Source organism: Canis lupus, chromosome 12, assembly GCF_048164855.1.
Source record: "Canis lupus baileyi chromosome 12, mCanLup2.hap1, whole genome shotgun sequence".
Lineage (NCBI taxonomy): Eukaryota > Metazoa > Chordata > Mammalia > Carnivora > Canidae > Canis > Canis lupus.
In genome coordinates this window covers 52,676,154-52,698,399 of record NC_132849.1, presented here as the reverse complement: position 1 = coordinate 52,698,399, position 22,246 = coordinate 52,676,154, and the positions used below count along the sequence as shown (strand labels likewise).

Here is a 22,246-nt window from a genome sequence, read left to right as displayed (position 1 = left end):
AGAACAGGACCAACAAGCTGGCTCCTCTAACTTAGTACAAGAGGCAGTGCTCTATATGGTAAAGGCTACAAACTGAAGCCCCAGATGGCACGTTTGAATCCCAACTCTGCTGCCTGCCAGCTGTGAGACTTTGGTGAATGGACTAAGCTGTGTGTCTCAGCCTCTTTATCTATAAAATGGGGATAATGCTAATACCTACTTCAAAGAGCTGTTGGCTAGACTGAATAAGTTAAGACATGAAAAGGTCCATCTGTCTGAACCATGGGCAATTTGTGAAGGAAGTTAATTTTTATCTAAGAGAGAAGCCATCAGATAACAGCATATGGGCTTAATCTTTTTCTTTTTCATTTAGAAAGAAATGGAAAAATGTTAAGAAAATAAACTCAAACTGGGAAAACATCACAAAGCACTGGGCTGTCCTGGAACCTGTCTACACTCAATACCATCTCCCTCTCTGAAATCATAAAGGAGCTCTGATGACAGGTCAAGCTGAGATTCTAAGCAATGTCAGCTGCTTTATGAGTCAAAATAAAATTAACTCAGATAAATTGAGTGTTGAAGTCATTTTTTAAAAGATTTTATTTATTTATTCATGAGAGACACAGAGAGAGGCAGAGACATAGGAAGAGGGAGAAGCAGGCTCCCTGCGGGGAGCCTGATGCAGGACTCAATCCCAGGATCCTGGGATCATGACCTGAGCTGAAGGCAGATGCTCAACCACTGAGCCACCCAGGTATCCCCCCTGAAGTCACTTTCTTGTACTTCAATGCCATGGGCAGTGGAACTCTAATTATAGGGAATATAAGAACCCTATCCTATCCTTGCTCATGCAGCAACACACACACACACCCCACACACATACATCATCATGACCTACACTATTTTAGTAGCTTTCTCTATTCTTATCATGAGACACCTAGATATTCTCACAGAAATATATTTATCACATAGCCCTCCATCTAAAACACTGATTTCTCTAAGCAGCTAAATTCCTTATACCAGTCCATCTATGCACACACCCTCTCCATCTCTGAAAACTTTGTATTTTTTTTATTATGTTTCCTTTGAGGCTTACGGAATATAAGTATACGCATGACCTCAACTGATCACATAGCAACCTCATGGAAGCAAACAATGTAGTTGGTTACCCCATGCTACAGGCAAGGGAACCAAGGCTCAAAGAGCTGTTCCTTAGCCTAGGTCAGTCAATGTAAGTGCCAGGAGTTTCAGGCCTGAGTCTACATGCTCCAAATCCTGTGTTCTTGAGCCTCACCCTATAGTCGCCAAAGTGAAAATGATTAAGTTTAAAATGACTTGTTATAATGACTTACTCTCCCTTCCTTCTCTCAAACCCAGGAGTTTCCTCAAACTTCCAGAAGAGACTCAGGAAAGCATGAATTCTGGCAAGAAGTCACTCAAGCAATACTGAATTACCATCAAACAATGAGATATCAGGGCCATGGTAATGTTCTATTGGAATGCCTCTACTCCAGGAAAACAAGTAAACAAACAAATAGGTAATCATTGTTTCTTTTCTAAAAAGAGAGAATGAAATGAGAAAGATAAACTCAATTTATAAGCCACTGCTTGTTGTTCAACTTCTGCAGGCTGAGTTGACTGTCAAGATTGCTTTCGTAACGAAACCTTGTTTTGCATTTCCAGAATCAAAATAATCTTATCTTTCATTGCAGAAAAAAACAAGACACTCTGTTCCAACAAAATCTTTCTTCCTGATGCATCACAGCATCCTCTTTATAACAGAGGACCAAACTCCTAATTTCTAATCTTTTATTCCGTTCTTCCTCCCCTTCTTGCTTCCTCCATTCCACAACCTGGTGACAAGTTCTACAGTGTACCAGCCTTGGGGACAAATGTATATATGCCTTTTTTTTTTTTTTTTTAATAACTATGTCTTTAAAAAAAAAATAAATAACTATGTCTTTATTCACTTTCCTTTATCCCTATGTGTAACCTTGCCTTCAAATCTCCACGGATATCTTTCTTTCTTTTCCTTTCTTTCTTCTTTCTTTCTTTCTTTCTTTCTTTCTTTCTTTCTTTCTTTCTTTCTTTCTTCTTTCTTTCTTTCTTCTTTCTTTCTTTCTTTCTTTCTTTCTTTTTCTTTCTTTCTTTTTTTTTTTTAAGGTGTTTCTTTTGATTCTTCAAAGGCCTTTCCCAATGTTTTCTTGCTAGGAAAACAGAAGCACAGTAACTTGGCAAGAAAGTTTGTCCTTACTGAGATCTTCAAGGAACAGAAAGGTAAGGAAAAGAAGGGTAAGACAAGTGGGCAACAAGTAGGCAGATAACAGGCCATATCTGGAGTATGGTAAGTATATTTTCTCAATCAATTCACTGACTGACTAGTTAGAGGCATGAAAGACCATTAACATCATATCATGAATTTTTATGAATGACCATAAGTCAATTAGCAGATCTTGAAAGGGTCTGTGTATAAATAACACTATTGTCACCATAGGACTTATACCTCTGCACAGCAACATGTCACTGAGGACTGTGATATTCCTGTCTATAGGATGTTTGAACAGATTGCTTCACATCTTAAGGTGATAAATGCCACCCAAACATATCATGAAGATAAGAAAAGCTCACATGGGCTGTTTCTAGGAAGGGCCAAGAAGACACCGAAAAATCTGCTTAGTGTTTTCCCTATGGTCCTGTCACTGCAGGATCTGATAACAGTGCTCACACCTACCTGACACTGGGTGATTTGCAAAGTGTGTACACAATCACTTCTGCCCAGCAAGGTGGGGGCTAGTCACTCTTGGCATAGTCTGGGTCTGTGACGGGAAGCTATCTCCAGGAGGCAGATCGATGTCCATGTTTACTTTTGACTTCAGCAATTTCAGTGAATACAACCAAGAAACTGGTGACACAAAGCATCCACTGTGAAGAAACCTGCAGCCCCTGCTTTGAACCCTCATGTTGGGGCTTTCAGGGAAAGATGGCTGTTGCTCAAAGGATGTTTGTCTGATTCTGCTAAAATAAGTCCTTTCCATCCACTTCCCTTAGGAGGGGGACCAGTCTAATAAGAGCTACATGTGTGTCTTATACACTTTGTGGGTCTTTGTTCTCCAAAGGTATATCTTCATTTGCAACTTACTAATTGCTTTAGAACATTAACAAATGGATAATTTGATGACGCCACAATGGGTATTGAAATACACTTTTGGCAAAGTTTATTTGGGATCACATTGTGGTAGATTTGAATCCCAGGTCCATAATTTACCTAGAGTGTGACTTCAGGCAAGTCATGTCAGCTCTATAAACCTCAATCTCTAACATGTCCAGTACTTTCTTCCCTAGAAGTCATGGCTATTTGAGGATCATGTGATTACTTAACGAAAGACAAAGATGTAAGTTGGACATTTGTCCAAGAGACATTTTATTGGGGGTACCTGGGTTGCTCAGTGGTTGAGTGTCTGCCTTTGGCGCAGGTTGTGATACTGGGGTCCTGGGATTGAGTCCCATACTGGGCTCCCCACAGGGACCCTGCTTCTCCCTGTATCTATCTCTGCCTCCCTCTGTGTCTCTCAAGAATAAATAAAATTTTTAAAAAAAGAGAGACATTTCATTATCTTTGTGATTTCGGGAGGTTCTATGGGCAAGAAGAATCTTGGTGCTCATGTGCAAGACAAAGTAAATTTTGACCTACATTTATGTAGGCATTAGAAGGATATCCTTTCCTGAGTGTACAGCAGGAAAGGTATAAATGATTATCTTTTTAAAGAAGTTTTTAAAAAATTTATTTATTCACTTGAGAGAGAGAAAGAGAGTGGGCTCACATGTGGGCACATGTGGGGGGAGGGTCAGAGGGTGAGGGAGAGAGAGACTCTCAAGCAGATTCCACACTGAGTGTGGAGCCCAAAGTGGGGCTCAATCTCACAGCCAGTGAGATTGTGACCTAAGTTAAAACCAAGAGTCAGATGCTTAACCAACTGCACCACCCAGACACTCTAATGAGCATCCTTTTAACTGTTATGTATTATTTTATGGTATCCATGCCTGACAATCACAGAAATTTAGAGGTGAAGAGTGATATTGTCCTTGTTTTTGAAAGCTTAAGCTATCCAAATTGTATTTATAAAATGAAAAACTAATTCCCTGTCAGGTAATAAAAGCCCACAGGATAAGTCCCCCTTATTAGTAAAATGATTAATGTGACAATACACAGATGTGGGGACATTTAAATCTTCTATCTCAGAGTAATTGTCAAACTCTCAGGAGTCAATGGGGAGGAGAAGTGAATTCTCAAGTACTGTGATCTGTATTTACTGTTGGAATAGGGACAATGGGTATCTCCTTTTTCTTGCTTCAGGTATTCCTGGAGAGACTTCAGTTAGTAAAACGCCCTCCTTGCATCCCTGCAAGGAAGAGGAATTAACTGTCTGGCAAATCTGAAAGCAGGAACAGATCCAAAAGCTAAACTCATATCATTATTTTTGGGATATGCCTGTGTCTGGTCCCCTCTCACCATAGGCTATAGGATATTCCCCTTGAGAAGGAGCACTGCTATTTCATAGAGCCAACTTTACTAGACAGGTAATTTTGTCTCATTTTAGGGTTCAGTGGTAGCAGACTATCACTGCTAAATTTGTGAGCCACTTTCCCACTACTATCAGTTTTAAAGCTGACATTTTGACCTCCATTTGTCTGCTTTCTTTGTCTATCTCTCAATTGATACAGAACTTGGGTGGTGAAAAGAAGGACACTATTTTTTTTTAAGTTTCCATAAAACCCAGCAACTATTACTTCACTCTAATTTATATTCAAACTTTATAAAGTTAGTTTCTGTCAACAATTTCTTCATCTATTGGAGAAGGATAGTAAAATGACCTTATATACTGTTATGAGGATAAATTATAAAAATCTATACCATGCATTCTCAACAGGAGGGTTATTACCTGACTTTAGCATACACCACTCATGAACTTCACTGGTCAGCTTGGTTGGCAGTGGGGAACTGGTCCTTGTAGCTTTGCTCTAGCTGGGAGGCAAAGCCAAAAGAAGGACATTGTAGAGTTAGAGGTTCTTCCAGAAGTGGTTCAGGGAATAGCCAATAATCACAAGCCAAGTATAAAGCGTTCTTAAAAGGCAGGAGTTGGTTTAATCTGAGGAAGTGGGAGTTTTACCAGTGCAGCAAAAATGTAAGAGGCAGCTCAAGTCAGAAGATCAAGGCTATGTGCAAGAGAGCTTTCCAAATGTAGAAGAAGAAACATGAAGTGATAATGATACTGCCTTTTGTGGTAACATGTAGTATGCACATACCTCATCTAACTCAATCTTAGGAGCTCTTGGATCTTCGCCATATCCATGAGAAGGACATGCTCAGGCTGGTAGGGGTTCTCTGATTAGCTGAGCCTTCCTTAGCTGTGCTGTGAGGTCCAAAGAACTAATCAGTAATAAGTGACTGTGATGCTAAGACATTCAGTTGTGGGCTGGTTTTTTGTGTAGCTGTAGCTAACTGATGGAGAAGTTCATAAGTAATGAGAGTAACAAGACTAAAGTAATAAAACTTGTGAATAGCAGAGCTGAGATTCACACTCAGTTGTTATCTCTTCAAAGTCAGTTGATATAAGCTCTACCCCAGGACACTGGACTAGTATTTTGTCCTTGAAGTTCAGCTGGAATACAAGACACAGGTCTCCCATGGTCTCTAGAAACCTAGAGAAGCCAAAACTTGGATTCATTCCCAAGGCACTAATATTATAATGCTAACATTAACGTTGTAAACTTAGTAAGGACAGAAGCGTATTTGTTCACCGTTTTATCCTCAGCACCTAGTATAGTGTCTACCCAGAGTAAGTGTCCAGGAAATATCTGTTGAATGGATGAATTAATGAACGGCATCATTCACTATATAATTCACTATATAATTTCAACTTATTTGGCCATTCAAAGAAAGTTGATAAGGCCATGAAATATAGCTATAATTTAATACTTAATGAGAATTACACAAATCAGATTATTAAACGCTAAGAAATTTCTCAAGAACCGTCCAGAAAAATCTAATGGTGTATAAAGTCAGGTCCTCACTTTGGTGAAGTCCTTGGAAATGAAATTGCTCTTTCCCAGCAGACTGCTCTATAAATGCCAAGCTTACTGCCTGAATTAATTCTAGGTTATGCTGCACGAAGATGGTGGGATTGCTATGTTGGACTTCTCTGGAACAGATGGAAGGGTTGCTTCAAATAGTGTTTTCTTTTCCAATCTTTCATCAAACATTCTCTTATCCCTATTTTTATACTGAGTTCTAATTAGCATTTTATCTTTGATTTCAATTTTCATAAAAGACACAAGAAAGGCCTTAACAAAGATTAAGTGAAATTGTGATTGTGTTTTTATGTTTTGTATTTCTTTTTTATATGCTCCCATCCCTATTGCCCCTGACAAGTTCTAAGAATCAAAGCAACTCTATTTTATAATGTGTTTTGCTGCTAAGTAGCTGTTTGATCTTAGGCCAGTCATTCAAGGTATCTGAGCCTCAACTTGCTAAATTCCTAATTTGAATAATAAAGATGTGGTGCAGAATTAAATTCAAGGTCCTTTTTTTTCTCTGAAGGATTTATGATTCCATATGTAGGGGGGCACTAGGTATAATGAACTAATGTGCTGCGAATCAACCTTGCCTTGAGGATGAATGATCATCATTGGATTATCTTTAAAAGAATGTCAGGAATAAGGCACTGCACGAGAGAGGCACCAAGGTAGATATACAGAAAGGATTCATATGGATTTTAAGGAATATCCAAGAAAGTATAAGCAGCCCAAATATTGCTGTTTCTCTTGAGTCAAAAAGCAGCTAGATGGTATTTCCAGGTTGGTGTGTTCTAATGGGTCTCAGAGAGCCAAGCTCTTTCAGGTTGCTTAAAACAAAGGTAAACTCAGATTATCTTGATAAATGGAGATCCTTTGTAAGGAGAGGGAAAAAGAGACATTCTTTCAGCAGTGATATAGCCATGCCGTAAAGGGAACCAGAATATTATGATATATTAGTAACTCCAGCATCATGCTCTTCAGTGATCTGCAAGTTTAGATAGAACACAGGGAAAAACTATATTAGAGCCTCTATTTACATTTTTTAAATCTCATTATTTATCCTTTTTGAACCTTGAATGGTTTTCTAATAACATGCATCATAAAGTAGGATGGACATCTAAGTCGTATACACATAAAAATATAGTACTTGTTGCATGTGGCAGAGAGAGTCATGCTTACCAAATATTGCTTCCCTACATTTCCCAGCCCTCTGCAATTAAATGGGTTTGTTTGGCAAGACTTGAAAAACAAAATGTGAGCAGAAGTGACCCGCATCATTTGCCTGTTGAGGCCATGACAATCCCACACATAATTCTCCGGTGTCCCTTGCCTCTGGCTCTGACTGAGAAGTCTGTGTATTCTGCTAGATGCACGTAGCTATAGAGTGGTGGAGACAACTATCAGCCTGGGTCTCTGATTAACCATGTAGAGCAGAGCCCCCATTAGCACTAGATAAAAAAAATGTGTGTAAGAAATAAAACATCTTTAGGCTAAGCCACAAAAATATGAGAGCTATTTGTTACTGCAGAATAACATAACTTTTCCTGACTAATAAAGGAGACCTACTCTCATTTTTTAGGGAGGGGGCAGGTAGAGTGAGTGATTTATATAATTTACGTGCTGACTTTTGTTTTTGCTAACACTCTCTGTTTGCTGACTAACACTCTGTTTAGATTTGGTGAGTTCTCCAATCTATAAGAGAGCCACTCCTTTTTAGTCTAATGAACTGTGGCCAAGGTATCAGGCTCATAAAAGGGGAGAAAGTACTTTTGGTGGTCACTTCTGCCGTCGGGAGAGGAACTTTCAAATAAGGACCTGTTACTTGAGAATGTCATTAAGAATGTAAATCAACAATTTCACACAGAGACTTGATGTCCAGGAATAGAAGCCAACAAATAATCTTGTGCTCACGGATTTTGTCAACTCTGCATTCCAAGTTCTCATAGATCTTGATCCAGAGAAGGCCCTTAATATGTGATTCATGAATGAATGGAAAGGCTAGATGAAGAAACATATGCTAGAATTGGTGGCTTTTACAAAAGGAAGGTGGCAGTGTATTAAGTAGGAGGGAACTGTCTTTGACAGAAAGCAACTCCTTTGGGAATGAGATCTTAATGTAAAATTCTGCAGGCATTTTTCAATTCACACATTCATTCAACAAATAGCTACTGAGTGCCCTTTAATGTTCTCAGGTCACTTTCCCAAAATAACTGCAAAGAAAATGGCTTCCACTTTTTCCTCTTCATCTAGAAAGATCTATTTTAAAGGCTGGGATTATGGATTTGAGCACTGCTTTTTGAACACAGTCACGAATCCAGGCATTTGGTCCAGGCAATGCTGGGAGGAGAATAGGTAATGATTTTAACAGAGCCTGCTGCAAACGCCTACTCATTCTTCCACAAGCAACTAATCTTAGGTCTCAGCAATGCAATATCCCAGTGAGTAGAGGGATGAGGTGGACTAAAAGGCGAAACGCTGCCAACAAAAGAAGCCCAAAGTACCTCACTCTCTAAGGCCCTCTCACTGGTGTCAGCTCGGGTCAGGATGGTGTTGCAGTGGGCTGTCTATTGAGGGGTGCTACTCTGACCTCTTTGCCAGGAGGTAGGATGAGAGCTGCTGCTATTAGCTCTTAATGTAATGTCTGGGCAATTTCCTTGTGAATATAGAAAAGGAAATTGGTAAGAATGCTCTCATGTTTGCCTTTAGTGATGATGTGTAGAGAATTTTAAACAAGACTGTGAGAGTTTAACTTCAATAATTCATCAATCAAACATTTCTAAGATATTGACTCCATGTTTGGCAGTAGGTAAAGGCCTGAAGGAAATCCACACACACAGGATCCAAAAACAAAAGGCTTTTGTTTTTACTGAGGGTTACCAAAGAAAATGATCAGTGGAAAAAGAGAAGCCAGAACAGAAAAATGATACCAGCAATGAAGAGCAGAAGAGTTTAGCAGTCAGGCAGGCAGACTGTGTGGGCAAGTAGCCAAGTAGCGTGGGTTCAAATCCCAGCTCTACTACTTAATACCAAAATAGCTTTAGGCAGTTGATTTAACTTTTGATCAATTTTCTCATTTAAACAATGAAGATAATAAGAGTACTTAAATTAGAACACATGAAGTGTTTAGAAAAGTAAGAAGCATGTGGTAAGGAATGACTGTTAGCTATTATTAGGGGCAATTGAGATTTACAAGGATATCATTATGGTTGATTATTGTCTGTCATCAAATATTCCTGTTAGGATTTTGTTGACCAGAGGAACTTGACCAAGCTAACATGATCCGCTATGGTATATCAAAACCACTGGTCTGGAATCCAGGGAGCCAAGATTCACTACTAACTCTGTGGCCTCCAAAAAGATGAAGGATTGTCCCAATGCTAAGCTCTCTCCTGGGGTCACAAATTTGTTCTTCTGATAAAAAAAAAAAGAAAGAAAGGAAAGAAAGAAAGAAAGAAAGAAAGAAAGAAAGAAAGAAAGAAAGAAAGAAAGAAAGAGAAAAAGAAGAAAGAAAGAAAGAAAGAAAGAAAGAAAGAAAGAAAGAAAGAAAGAAAGAAAGAAAGAAAAGAAAGAAAAGAAAGAAAGAAAAGAAGGAAGGAGCTAAAACCTTCCTTCCTTCATTATGTACCTTCTTCTGTCCTCTTCAAACAAAATGGTTTTTCTTCCCCTCTCCACTGATCTAAATTCTGTATGTCTCAGGATCCAGGGCCCTGTGCAAGATATATTTAGGGATGATGTGGAAAAAGGAATGGATTTTTGAGCAATGAATTATCTCAGTGGATCTCTATATGTCCCAATCTTTCTGAGAGTCTTAGCTGTAAGTGAAAATCTGGTCCATTCAGAGGACGTAGCCCATGTATGTCCAGAAGATTCTTTCTGATGATATACAGTTATCACTAGTTCAGCTTCCTTACGGGCCAGATGAGTCTCAAGGGAATTTGTTGATCAAGGCCATCTGCATTCCTGCTCTAGCCCTGCCTATCACCTGCTTCTTCTTTGTCTTAGGACTTTTAATCAATCACCAATTTACATGACCAAAGTTTGCCCACCTGGTGGCAATACTACACTGATGATGGCCACCATACCCGAGGGTCCATTGCCTTATTTTTAGCATCATTGTTCAGGACTACTCCTTCCTCCATATAAACCCTTTATGGTATACCAGTGCACTATCTCGTCTATCTGGCTAGTTCTTGAACGACAGTAGGATAATCTTCCTTTAGATCCCTCTAACTTCTTTTAATGATTCATCTGATAAGGTTGAGACAATCTCCCTTTTTAATGACTCATGGCCAATTGATTAGGGACCTTAATTACATCTTCAAGATCCCTTAAACTTCGCCATGGTGTAAGGTACTTATGGAAGTGGTAAACTATCATACATCCTGCTCACAGTCAAAGGGAAAGGTCATACAGGGCAGGAATCTTGGGGGCCATCTGAGAATTCTGCTTACAACAGTTTGGGAAGGTACTTAAGCATGTAAGAAGATCCAGTACATTTTTCCATTTCATGCTCATGAACACCTTTTTTTCAGCTTTTCACTTCATGCAAATCATAATAGGCCTCATATACAGACCACATTAAGGAATAGTTCTCACCATACCATAGTCATAATATAAAGTCTAGGCCTGAGACTCAAGAGATTTGTTTTTTAATGACATCCCTGCCATGTGCTGAAATGTTGAGTATCCTCAGGGAATAGAATGTACCTCACTGAGTTTCTATTTCTTTTATTATGTTGAACATACTATCACCAGTTATACCCTTCCACCTTTTAGGTTCTTTGGTTCAATAATCTCTATGTCCCCCAAAATAAGTGTTTGATGGTAAATCCACAATGAAAAGTAGAGTAAGTGCAGGAGTATAAAGAGAGCCAAAGATCTAAAGATGGGAAAGAAGGGTAGAAGACAAGGAGGCTGGAGTTAACTCCCCAGCATTGTCTGGCAAGGCAAACTCTGCTTGGGCTTTAGGAACCTGGGTCCTCCCCTGGGATGTCTTGTGAACATTTCAGGGAGCCAGGGGAATATGTATACTTCTGGGCCATGTACTCACCCTTCAAGCCTAAGGCTGAAACAACCTTTTCTTGCTTGTATATGAACTGAGAATGTGAATGTTAGCTTTGCTTTTTTTATGGTTAAGTGGTTTTATGTTGGGAGCTTTGAAGCTAGAGGTTTCCATAAATCAAATTTAAGGACAAATTAGACATCCCTAGCTCCCATATGTACTAACCTCAATCTTCAATTTTCAAAGGGTAATAACATTTCTTCATCAGCCAACATATCTCCATGGTTGGAATAGTTTCCACAAATATGGCAAGGGTTTTCTATCCAAAGCTGAATCTGTGTGGTAAATTATCAGTTTGTATGGTTTCTTTCAGGGGTAGTCAAACTTCAATAAAGGCAAATGGCAGGGGCTGGCCCTGGGATAGGTGGCTGTGTGATGTAAAGGTAACCAAATATAGCTGTTCCAAACCTGATGTGGAATTAACAGACTCAGAGCTCTGGAGATAACCAACCTGTCTCAGAAGTTGACTCTGACTTCATAAGCCCTGGGACTTATTAAGTGACAAGTTTCTTCCCCTATAAAATAGGGGATCATTATTGCTATAGCTATAGTCATGAGGTCACCATTCCCCAAGGCTGACCCTCAGCCCTGTGTGTTCTAATTGCTCATTGCTCATTGCTCATTTATTTTGATTGATTTATTGGTTGCCAAGTCCTTGAATAATCATTGAAGTCAATAAAATAAAAGTTAATAATCACTGAAGGTCAGTCTGTGATGTGTCAGGCACTGCTTCAGGTACTTCGCATATGTTTTCTTTTATATATAAACACATGTTATGGACTGAATTGTGTCTTGCCAAAATTACATGCTGAAGCTTTCATTTTCAATGTGAATCTTTAGAAGCAGAGCCTTTAAGAAGGCAAATAAGATTAAGGTGGGGCCCTGATCCAGGACTACTAGAGTCCTTCTAAGAAGAAAAGACACCAGGAACGTGCACATGCAGAGGAAAGGCAGTGTGAAAACATGGCAAAAGGCAACCATCTATATGCCAAGAAGAGAGTTCTCTCTAGAAATGAGCCTGCCAATACCTTGATCTTGAAATCTAGTCTCCAAAACTATAAGAAAATAATTTCTGTTGTTTAAGCACATCACCATGTGGTGCTTTACTGTGGCAGGTGAGAGAGATGACATTTATCTTTTACAGAATTGATTAGGGCTTAGAAGGTGGAGTCAATGGTTTGTCATACCACCACTCATGGCCCATTGCCACTTTATGAATGGGTGCAGTAGAGGCAAGACATATGCCTCTTTTTTTTTTTAAAGAGTTATTTATTATTTATTCATGAGAGACACAGAGAGAGAGAAAGAGAGAGAAGCAGAGACACAGGCAGAGGGAGAAGCAGTCTCCGTGCAGGGAGCCTGACGTGGGACTTGATCCTGGGACTCCAGGATCACTCCTTGGGCCAAAGGCAGGCGTTAAATGGCTGAGCCACCCAGGGATCCCCCATATGCCTCTTTTTGTACGTGGAAACCACATGCTGCATGCCTCCTTAACTTTTTGGCCTGGAACATAGAAATATTTCATCAATAAGAAATAAAGTATTCCTGACTCAACTTTTCATCAAAGCCATCTACACTTAGGTGTATGTGGTTGGCAGCCAGCTCCTGGTAACTTCACGAGGAACATGTGTGAAGAAATTCTTGTTAACATCATCTAGATTCTGTTCAGAGAAGTTCCCTGTATATTCTGTTTAAATCAACGCTTGGTTTAACAGCTTTCCTAAGCCATTCTTTGCAGAGACAAAACAAGAAGGATGTTGCAAAACTTTCTAAGATAAAGCCTCTGGACTCTGGGTCTTGCTTTTCTTCTCTTTGCAAAGGATGGAACTAGGAAAGGGAAAGGAATGGAAGGAGATGGGTCTTTCTTTTTTTTTCATCCATTTAAAGGGGTGATCAGTTCCTGCCCATACGTGGGTATTAAGGCCTAAGACAATTGATACAACTTGGGCATGAATCACGTCAGGTCTTCAAGTCTCTCTGCTATACTGGAGTCAGTTTTATCCATTAGATTACAGGCGAAAGTTACAGAGGCCTAAAATGCTCAACTCCTCCCTATTGATCTCTCCTCCCTTCATTTTCCACCATTCCATACAAAAGAGGATTCTGTTTATTAAAAGAGGTCTTCAGGGGATCCCTGATTGGCTCAGCGGTTTAGCGCCTGCCTTCGGCCCAAGGCATGATCCTGGAGTCCTGGGATTGAGTCCCACATCGGGCTCCCTGTATGGAGCCTGCTTCTCCCTCTGCCTGTGTCTCTGCCTCTGTCTGTGTCTCTCATGAATAAATAACTAAAATCTTAATAAATAAATAAATAAATAAATAAATAAGGTCTTCACTTTTGAGAAAAGTTTTTTTTTTTTTTTTGAGAAAAGTATTTAAGTAAGCTCTGATTTGAGGTTTCTAACATCTTCCTGTTTTTGCTGCAAATAATCTTCAGAAAATTGCCCTTTATGGACTTGTATGTTTTATTGTATTTTTGTTTTGTTTTATTTTTGGGTGGGAGGAGATAAGCATTAAAGCCTGGATCTCTGATGAAACTTTGTGGAAGCATAGCCAGGACATGCCCTATTTTGGTTGACTGGGGAAAGAAAATGCAGAAGAGTTGACTGTTATAAGGATGTGTATTCCAAACACTTTTAGACGACTTAAAAGTTCTCGCTTCAAAAGTCCATCTTTAAATCTTGATGGGAAAACCAACTATCAGAAATCGCAATATGCTGTATGCCCAGGCTTGAGTTCCTAGAAAAATTAGACCAATAAATCATCTTTTTTTCTGTTGAGTCTCTCAAAACTTCCATACAAATCATACCATGTTTAAAGACTGTACATGTACTGAAGTATTCTGAAAATGACAGTTTAAACTCAGATCTCTTGGTTATAAAACTAAAACACCACCAACACGACCTAGTAATATATCTATTAACTATATTTTCTTTAAAATGTCACAATTTGGGATCCCTGGGTGGCGCAGTGGTTTGGTGCCTGCCTTTGGCCCAGGGCGCGATCCTGGAGACCCGGGATCGAATCCCACGTCAGGCTCCCGGTGCATGGAGCCTGCTTCTCCCTCTGCCTGTGTCTCTGCCTCTCTCTCTCTCTGTAACTATCATAAATAAATAAAAATTAAAAAAAAAAATAAAAAAAAAATAAAATGTCACAATTTGATGCAGGCAAAATAAAAGGATTGTTTTAAAGAATTCATCACATACAATTAATAATGAAAATATTAGAATAAGGATATAATTGAGGAGTCTGCTCATCCTATACTTTTTTCATACATGAGAAATCCAAGGTTCTGAAAATTTAAGTAAGACACTCAAGGTCACATAACCAATCTGTGGTGGAGCAGTGTCTTAGCCCAGTTCCCTGTTCCCTCAGGTAACAGAGATTTGGAGGGTCATAAATTCTCACTCTGTGTGAGACCAAGTGCTCTGATGTATAACTGGCTAATCTTCTCTGGACATACCTTAGCTAAGCAAACCTAACCAATATGCTGTATTTGACAAAAACACAAAAAGTAGAAGACATAAAACTGCTTTTTTCTATGTAGTGCCTATTATACTGAAGATAGTTAAACCAAACCATAATAACAAGAGAGGCAGAAAAATGGCATGTGGTTTGCTTTGATCATTTTCATGGCCTGTGTTGTAACATTTTAAGACAGTTCAAATACAATAATAGCTGACCTAAAAATGCCTAAACATTAAATTGTTAACAATAATATTGAAAACTGGGGTTGTAAATATTTATTATAATTTTATTATGTTCAAGTTTTTCCACAAGGAAATGTAAGAGTCTAAAGATGCTTCCCATTGAAGAATGTCTAACAGAGGACATAAAAGAAACCTGCAGAGAACCAAAGTCATACAGGAAAGGAGGCTATAGACTAGATACAAGTTCAAGGTGATGGAAGCGTCGGAGAAGGACATATCAACATCGATTTACCTTATTCATGACAAAACTACTCAATTTTCCAAAGAGTTTTTCAATTGACTGATTTGGAAGCTTTTTATTCTCAAGCAAGATATCCTCAGCTGGAGCAACACAATAAAAATAATTGGTAACAGCTTTTCAGCACTGTGGTAATCATCTTGTATCATAAACTTACTTAATCCTCACTACAACCCTACAAAGTATGTGCTCTTAATATCCTCATTTTTAAAGAGGAAGAAATAGTGGTTTAGTGAGATTTAGTAAATTGCCCAAGTTTGCCCAGCTATTAAGTAATGAGCAAAGATTTGAACTTAGGTAATATGAATCCTACACCCATGGTCTAAGTGCTCCCCCACCCCCCTCCATACATACCAGTATTAACAGTTGCAAAATATTTGGAATAATAACTCAGTTGCTTGACTTTCTACATGTTGTTATTAAAAACACAATAGCTAAAAATTAGTAGCAGCTCTCATGAATAATGGCCTTCATTTTGGGCAACTTGATTCATAGACCCTTCTAGCTGAATTATGGTAGCAATTATTGACTGTTTGATGTCCTGTGAATTTGTAGTAATAAAAGTATAAAATATACATATAAATATATGATTTTGTTTCTAGCATCTAGTCTAAAATAAGAGAACATACATCTGGACCATTCAAAAGTCATATCCTATCACTAAGAAATGTATTTTAACTAAAGATAAAGCATTTTCTAATACTGTTACCTGGTAAGAGATATTTTTTATTGATCTGTACCCTCTTGTATTCTGAAGATGTAGGTTCTGAACGAGCAATATCAGCTGAGGGGCTTTGTTGAGCTCCTAAAGCTCAGTCATACCTGATTCCTGTTCATAGACAAAAGTCAAAGGAAAATCCATAAAACTGAGTAAATAATCTCATGTGGTTACTGACAGATTTATCCACAATGAGCTATTTAGGCATTAAGTGTAATAAAGGAGAGCCATAGAAATATAGACATTCTGTGTCTTTGGCTACATTGTGACCTAGAGACATATAGATCGCGTGCACACACACACACACACACACATTTATTAGGTAAGAATCAACTTGCAAGAATACTAGTATAATTTCCACTTTACAGATGAAATGACTGAGGCAAAAAGAGGTGAAGTGACCTGCCCAAGACCACTCAAATGTGTGTGTGTGTGTGTGTGTGTGTGTGAGCATGCACATATGCAAGCACATGTGTTTCACAGTGAGGAGAACGGAGGAGAAGGCAGATACAATGCCTGTATACCTAATGAATTTCTTTTTCATTTGTTTCCTTGGAGATACACACATTTATGGCCCACAATGTTGCAACCAGAAAATATGGCCTAGCCTGTTCTGCTCATGGAGAGTTAAGCTAATACAATGGGAGATTAAAAATCTGAATTAAACATCCGCATGAGGGGCAGCCCTGGTGGTTCAGCGGTTTAGCGCCACCTTGGTATGATCCTGGAGACTGAGGTTTGAGTCCCACGTCAGGCTCCCTGCATAGAGCCTGCTTCTCCCTTTGTCTGCTTCTCCCTCTGCTTGTGTTTGTTTCTGCCTTTCTCTCTCTCTCTCTCTCTCTCTCTCTCTCTCTCTGTGTGTCTCTCATGAATAAATAAATTAAAAATCTTTAAAAAATAATAAAAATAAACACTAAACATCCACATGATAAGGTCACTGTAATATATGTAAATTAATTACAGCTAAGCCATCAGATAAATGCTAATAACTCCTAAGTTTCTGGAAGATTCCCCAAAGAACTAGATTTCTCTTTAGCAGGACTGCCTTTGCCTCCCCATGATGATTTAACCCTGAGGTACTCTGACAAAGAGAGGTGTACCTATCTTGCAGTGTTTCTCAACAGCAGGTCTATGGACATTTTGGACTTTGTCACTGTTTGTTGTAGGGAACTTTCCTGTGTGTAGAAGGGGATTGAACTGTATCTGGCCTGTTTTCAATAGATGCCAGTTGTGAAGATCAAAAATGTCTCCTAGTATTGCCGAATGTTCCCAGGCGTGATGGGGCAGGGGGAATTAGCCCAAGTTGAAAACCTGCTTCAGTACAATGGAATTTTAAAAGCTGAGCTATAGGTCCCATTAATAGTCATCACTATCTAACTTCATGCTGAATTATCATCAACTGAATCATTTTTCAATCTAATATTTATAGGGCATTTAACCAGTATTAGATACTATGTACATCCATATGTCTTGCCTTCAAGAACATTTTATATAAGTATATAAACTTTATCACTAATAATGAATCTAGATTTTTATAAGTTTTTAATCTCCATAAATGTATGGAATTTTTACGACATTAAGTCTTAATTTTTTACTCTATCATACAATGATTTTTTCATGTTTTGATGGGGCCTACATAACTTTTATTTTAAGAGCTATCTTATGATACTTCATTAGACAAACTGTTAATGCTTGTTGTCTTGTAAAATACTGATCATGGTTCCAATTATTTACTATTATAAGTAATACCCCAATGAACATGTTTATATTCGTGTTTCTTTGAGAATAGGCCTAGAGCTAATTAGTAAGCCAAAGTGTGAAAACATTTTATGATATATGATGCAGATTACCATAAAATTTTTAAGGAATATAAAAGCTCTGAGTCCAACTTCAGCATCATTATGAAAACATTGGTTCTCCTGAACCGTCTAAAGCACTGTTAATAACCATGTCGAGTCCTTACCTTGCAATGCCCTATTCAACCACTTTTGATGTGTTAGTCATTGATATTCACGTTAATCCATTATAGCAGATACTGTTATTAGCTCCACTTTACCAAAAAGAAAATTGAGCAATCAACAGGTTGACTATCTTGCTCTAGTTCACATGGCTAGCTTGTGGCAGAGCTGAGATTTAAAAAGCCTGATTCTAAAAACTTTGGTCTTAAATATTCTGCTTTGGAGGAATCCCCACACTACACTCTACATTTTATACACAGGAAGAGTATGCAGACAGGGTGGTAAGCTCCTTAAAAACTAAAGTTTCAATCTACAAAATTAACATGTACTAAATGAAATCAAATTTATACAAATGCCAATGTGCAGGTAATGTCAATAGACATTAATGTATGATTTAAGGTACTATAAGGTCACAGATATGAAGCACAGATTCCTAATCCCAAATTTAGTTTAATAGCACAGTATAGAAACAAAGTCTCCCTATGATCACTGTTGGGCTGTTGCACTGGAATAGATCTGTGCATTAAAAGAAGTTATTTTTTCATTTTAAAATGTTTCTAAATGCATTTTCGTAATAGTTTATATAAGGATTATTTATTAACTGTCTAAAAAATTACAGCCGATATCACATCATATATATTACCATTACCCAACTCAGCTCATATGTAATATTAGAACCTGGGTTTATTCACATATTTTATTATATTTACAGCAAAATGTAAGCTTCTTGAGCATGGAAACTTTCTCATGTTCATTGTTCTTTCTTCAGTACTTTACACCATCCCTGGCACATAATGGCTACTCAGAAAATGTTTTTTGAGTGAATCAGTGAGTCCTTATCATATGCCTACATGATGTACTTACTGGGGGATACATCAATGAATAAAGTTCCATCTTCACTCTCAAAAGTCTTAAAGTTTAGAAGGAACAAGTATGCAAACAAGAAGTCTGAAGTATTGTGAAATATACTAAAATAGAGTATTTTATACTAATACACAATACTAATACACAAAGTTCCAAAGTAGTATAAAAGGTAAGATGATATACTGGGAAGAAAGGGTTAATTAATGTCATAGAGCTTGGCTCTGGACAGGAACTGTAAAGATGAAAAAGTTTCCCAGGTTGTCAAGGAAATACATGGAGGACATGGCCTAAAGATGGAAGACAAGGGGTAAATGCACAAAAGCATGAGATAGAATGATCCCATCAGAGAAATATAAGTAGTCCACTCTTATAACCAAATACAGTGTAAAAAAAACAAGATGGAGTACTATATAAATCAAAATATGAACTTGTCAAATGAATGGCATCAGGAAGAAAGCACATTGTGAAATTTCATAAATCTGTAAGTAATTGATTTCATTCTTTCATTTGCAAGTAAGTATTCATTGAGCATCTACTGTGGACCGCACAGGGCTAGACCCTGGGGAAGCATGGAGAGCAAGACAAACAGCATTCTGTTCGTATGGAGGTTAACTTCCAAAAGATGGAGATAGACAAGACAATGAACAGGCAAATAAGCAAAATAAACAAAGTAATTTCCAAAAGTCAAAAATACAGTGAAAATAAAATAACGATATATAAGAAGACTGAGGATTCTCCTTTAAATTGGGTTATCTAAGGCCTTCTGAAGATGTAACATTTGAATTGACCTGGATGATTTGAAAGAACCAAGTACCCGAAGATATAGAGACACACAATTCTAGGTAAAGAAAATAAAAAGTGCAAAGCCAAAATTAAAGGTAAGATTGGGCTTGCCATATTCCAGAACAAAAAGAAGACAGGGTATCTGAATTTTAGTGAGCAGAGGGAGGAAAGATAGTAAATAAATTCAGGAAGGCAATTGGGAATGAATTAAATTTTAGGCGTTGGTAGGTGTTTGGATTTTTTTCCTGAATGTCATTGAAAATCATTGAGAGATTTTACATAGAAAACTGCACTGAATAGAACAGATTTAATGGGGTGGTACCAAAATCAGGGAAACCAGTTAGGAGGTGACTTCCAGTAGTCCATAAGAGATGCTGGTGACTTGGAGGGTGGGAGATAAGATAATAGATTTGCGGCCAGGGGGTGAATGATGGCACCATTTCATGGGACTGCTCAATACTACTTCTGACTCTGGGCCAGTAATTATTTGCAAGGTTGTCCTAGCCAATTAGTTATAGATAGTTTCTTTAGAAAGGCCAATTTACTCACTGCCCCCCCCCCCCGCCCCTTTTCTCTCTGTAGCACTGACATATCAGGAAATTATGCTTTCTGAAAGAATCCTCTCTCTGAGACCTGTTTATGCCTTAGGAAAGAGAAGCTGACTCTTGGAATCTTACAGAAACAATTACCCTCACAAAGGCTCTGGTTTTTGCATTTCTACAGGACTTGGTTTCACTATAGGGCACAGGGTATTGCTTAGCTCAGGGTCCTAGTGGAGCTCCTGGCATACTGATGAGGAGAATTACACAGTGATTCAGCAGCTCCTACAGCCTCTTCAGCTTCTGGCTTTTGAATACCTGCTGACTTGGGTTTAGAAAAGCACAGTGATTAGCCTCCAGTGTCCTTTTCAGGAAGAGCCTCACTTAACTCTCTCATAATGTCTGTCTTACATTAGTGGCCTGATCCTCACCCCTCCTGACCCAGAGGGGACAGGAAATTAAGACATAGCAGTGCTTTGAGCCCTCCCTGGTGCCATGTCTTCGCTCAGGCCCGCAGGGCACTCACTAATGTTCACAATACCGAAGACTTCAATTGCCAGTGACCTGTCCCTGAAAATCCTTTAGTAGACTTCAAATATTTCTCAGAAAAGTCTAAAACATCAGTTACTCTATTTTTGAAGTTTTTTACTATAATATATAATATGTACACATACAAACATACACACACCTCTTAAAATGCATTGTTTAATCAGTTATTTTAAAGCATACACAATTCACCAACTACAACCCAGGTCAAGGAAGAGCGCTTTGTCAGCTAACATAGAAGTTTCTTAATGTACCCTGATCCAAACATTATCACTAATCCAATTTCTATAAGCACTTCTTTATCGTTTTATTACCCAAGTGTGCATTCTTATAGCCCATAGTTTAATCTTCCAATTTAAAACTATGTTATGTCTGTTATGTCTATCTTAATAGTCTACATCTCTTTCATTTCCTCATATCTTGTCTTAAAAAAACTGGGTCATTTTGGTTATAGAGTTTCCCACTGTCTAGATTTTGCTGATTACATACTCCTGGTACAGTTCAACACTTTTGTCCTCTGCACTTCTTGCAAATTAGCAGCTGAATCCAGAAGCTTGATGTGTCTGATGTTCAACCCTTTTGGCACGACTAGAGGTGGTGTAATGTTCTTTCATCATGAGGCACAAAACGTGGAGTCATCACTCTTTATGGTATCAGTAAATGTTGATACTCATGCCTGTGTCCATTAATTCATTGGGGATTACAAAATGTTGGTATTCTAATTCTGGCATTTCCTTTGCATTTACTAGTAGGAATATTTTTATAAAGAGAAAATGTTTCATATGTTTTTTGTATACTTAGTGGTACAGTGCACATAGATCAGGTAAAAAAAATATTTGATTCTTTCCTTCAACTTTTAGAAACGGGTGGGGTTCAGGATATTGCTTCACTGAGCTACCGCCTGTCTTGTTTCATGTAGTTCAAAGCTATAGCAACCTCTTTTCTAAAAACACTTGGTTTTGTTCCTTTGTACTTTATTTAAAAGTCTTCCACCTTTGTCTTTCCTATTTCTTTTTCTTTTAAAAAAATTTTATTTAAGTTCAATTAATTAACATAATGCATTATTGGTTTCAGGGGTAGAGGTCAGTGATTTATCAGTCTTATATAACACCCAGTACTCATTACATCATGTGCCCTCCTTAATGTTCATCACCCAGTTATCCCATCCCCCACCCACCTCCCCTCAAGCAACCCTCAGTTTGTTTCCTATGATTAAGAATTTCTTAGGGTTTGTCTCCCTCTCTGATTTTGTCTTGTTTTATTTTTTCCTCTCTTCCTCTATGAGTCTTAGTTTCCTTTCTTAAATTCCACATATGAGTGAGATCATATGATAATTCTCTTTCTCTGATTAACTTATTTTGCTTAGCATAATATCCTCTAATTCCATCCACATCATTGCAAATGGCAAGATTTCATTTTCTTTGATGGCTGAATAGTAGTCCATTGTATATATAGATACACATATATACATATATATATACACATATACATGACACACATAAATATACACATATATATGACACACACACATATATACACACATATATAAATATGACATTTTCTTTATCCATTCATCTGCCAATGGGCATCTGAGCTCTTTCCAGCTATTGTGGACATTGCTGCTATAAACATTGAGGTGCAGGTGCCCCTTTGGATCACAATATTTTTATCCTTTGGAGTAAATACCCAGTAGTGCAACTGCTGGGTCATAGGGTAGCTCTATTTTCAACTTTTTGAGGAACCTCTATATTGTTTTCCCAAGTGGCTGCAGCATCTT

General features: G+C 38.1%; 1 long non-coding RNA gene across 2 annotated transcripts; it reads left to right on the top strand.

Annotated features, from left to right (window-relative positions):
• The first annotated feature begins 596 nt into the window (after window positions 1–596).
• Window positions 597–15,172, top strand: LOC140600745 (uncharacterized). 2 transcript variants are annotated; one of them, XR_012003911.1, is made up of 4 exons: window positions 597–733; window positions 1,357–1,517; window positions 2,191–2,256; window positions 14,882–15,172. It is a non-coding gene; the product is annotated as an uncharacterized lncRNA (long non-coding RNA). The 2 variants fall into 2 exon arrangements; XR_012003910.1 differs by lacking the exon at window positions 597–733 and adding an exon at window positions 1,148–1,210.
• The last annotated feature ends 7,074 nt before the right edge of the window (window positions 15,173–22,246 follow it).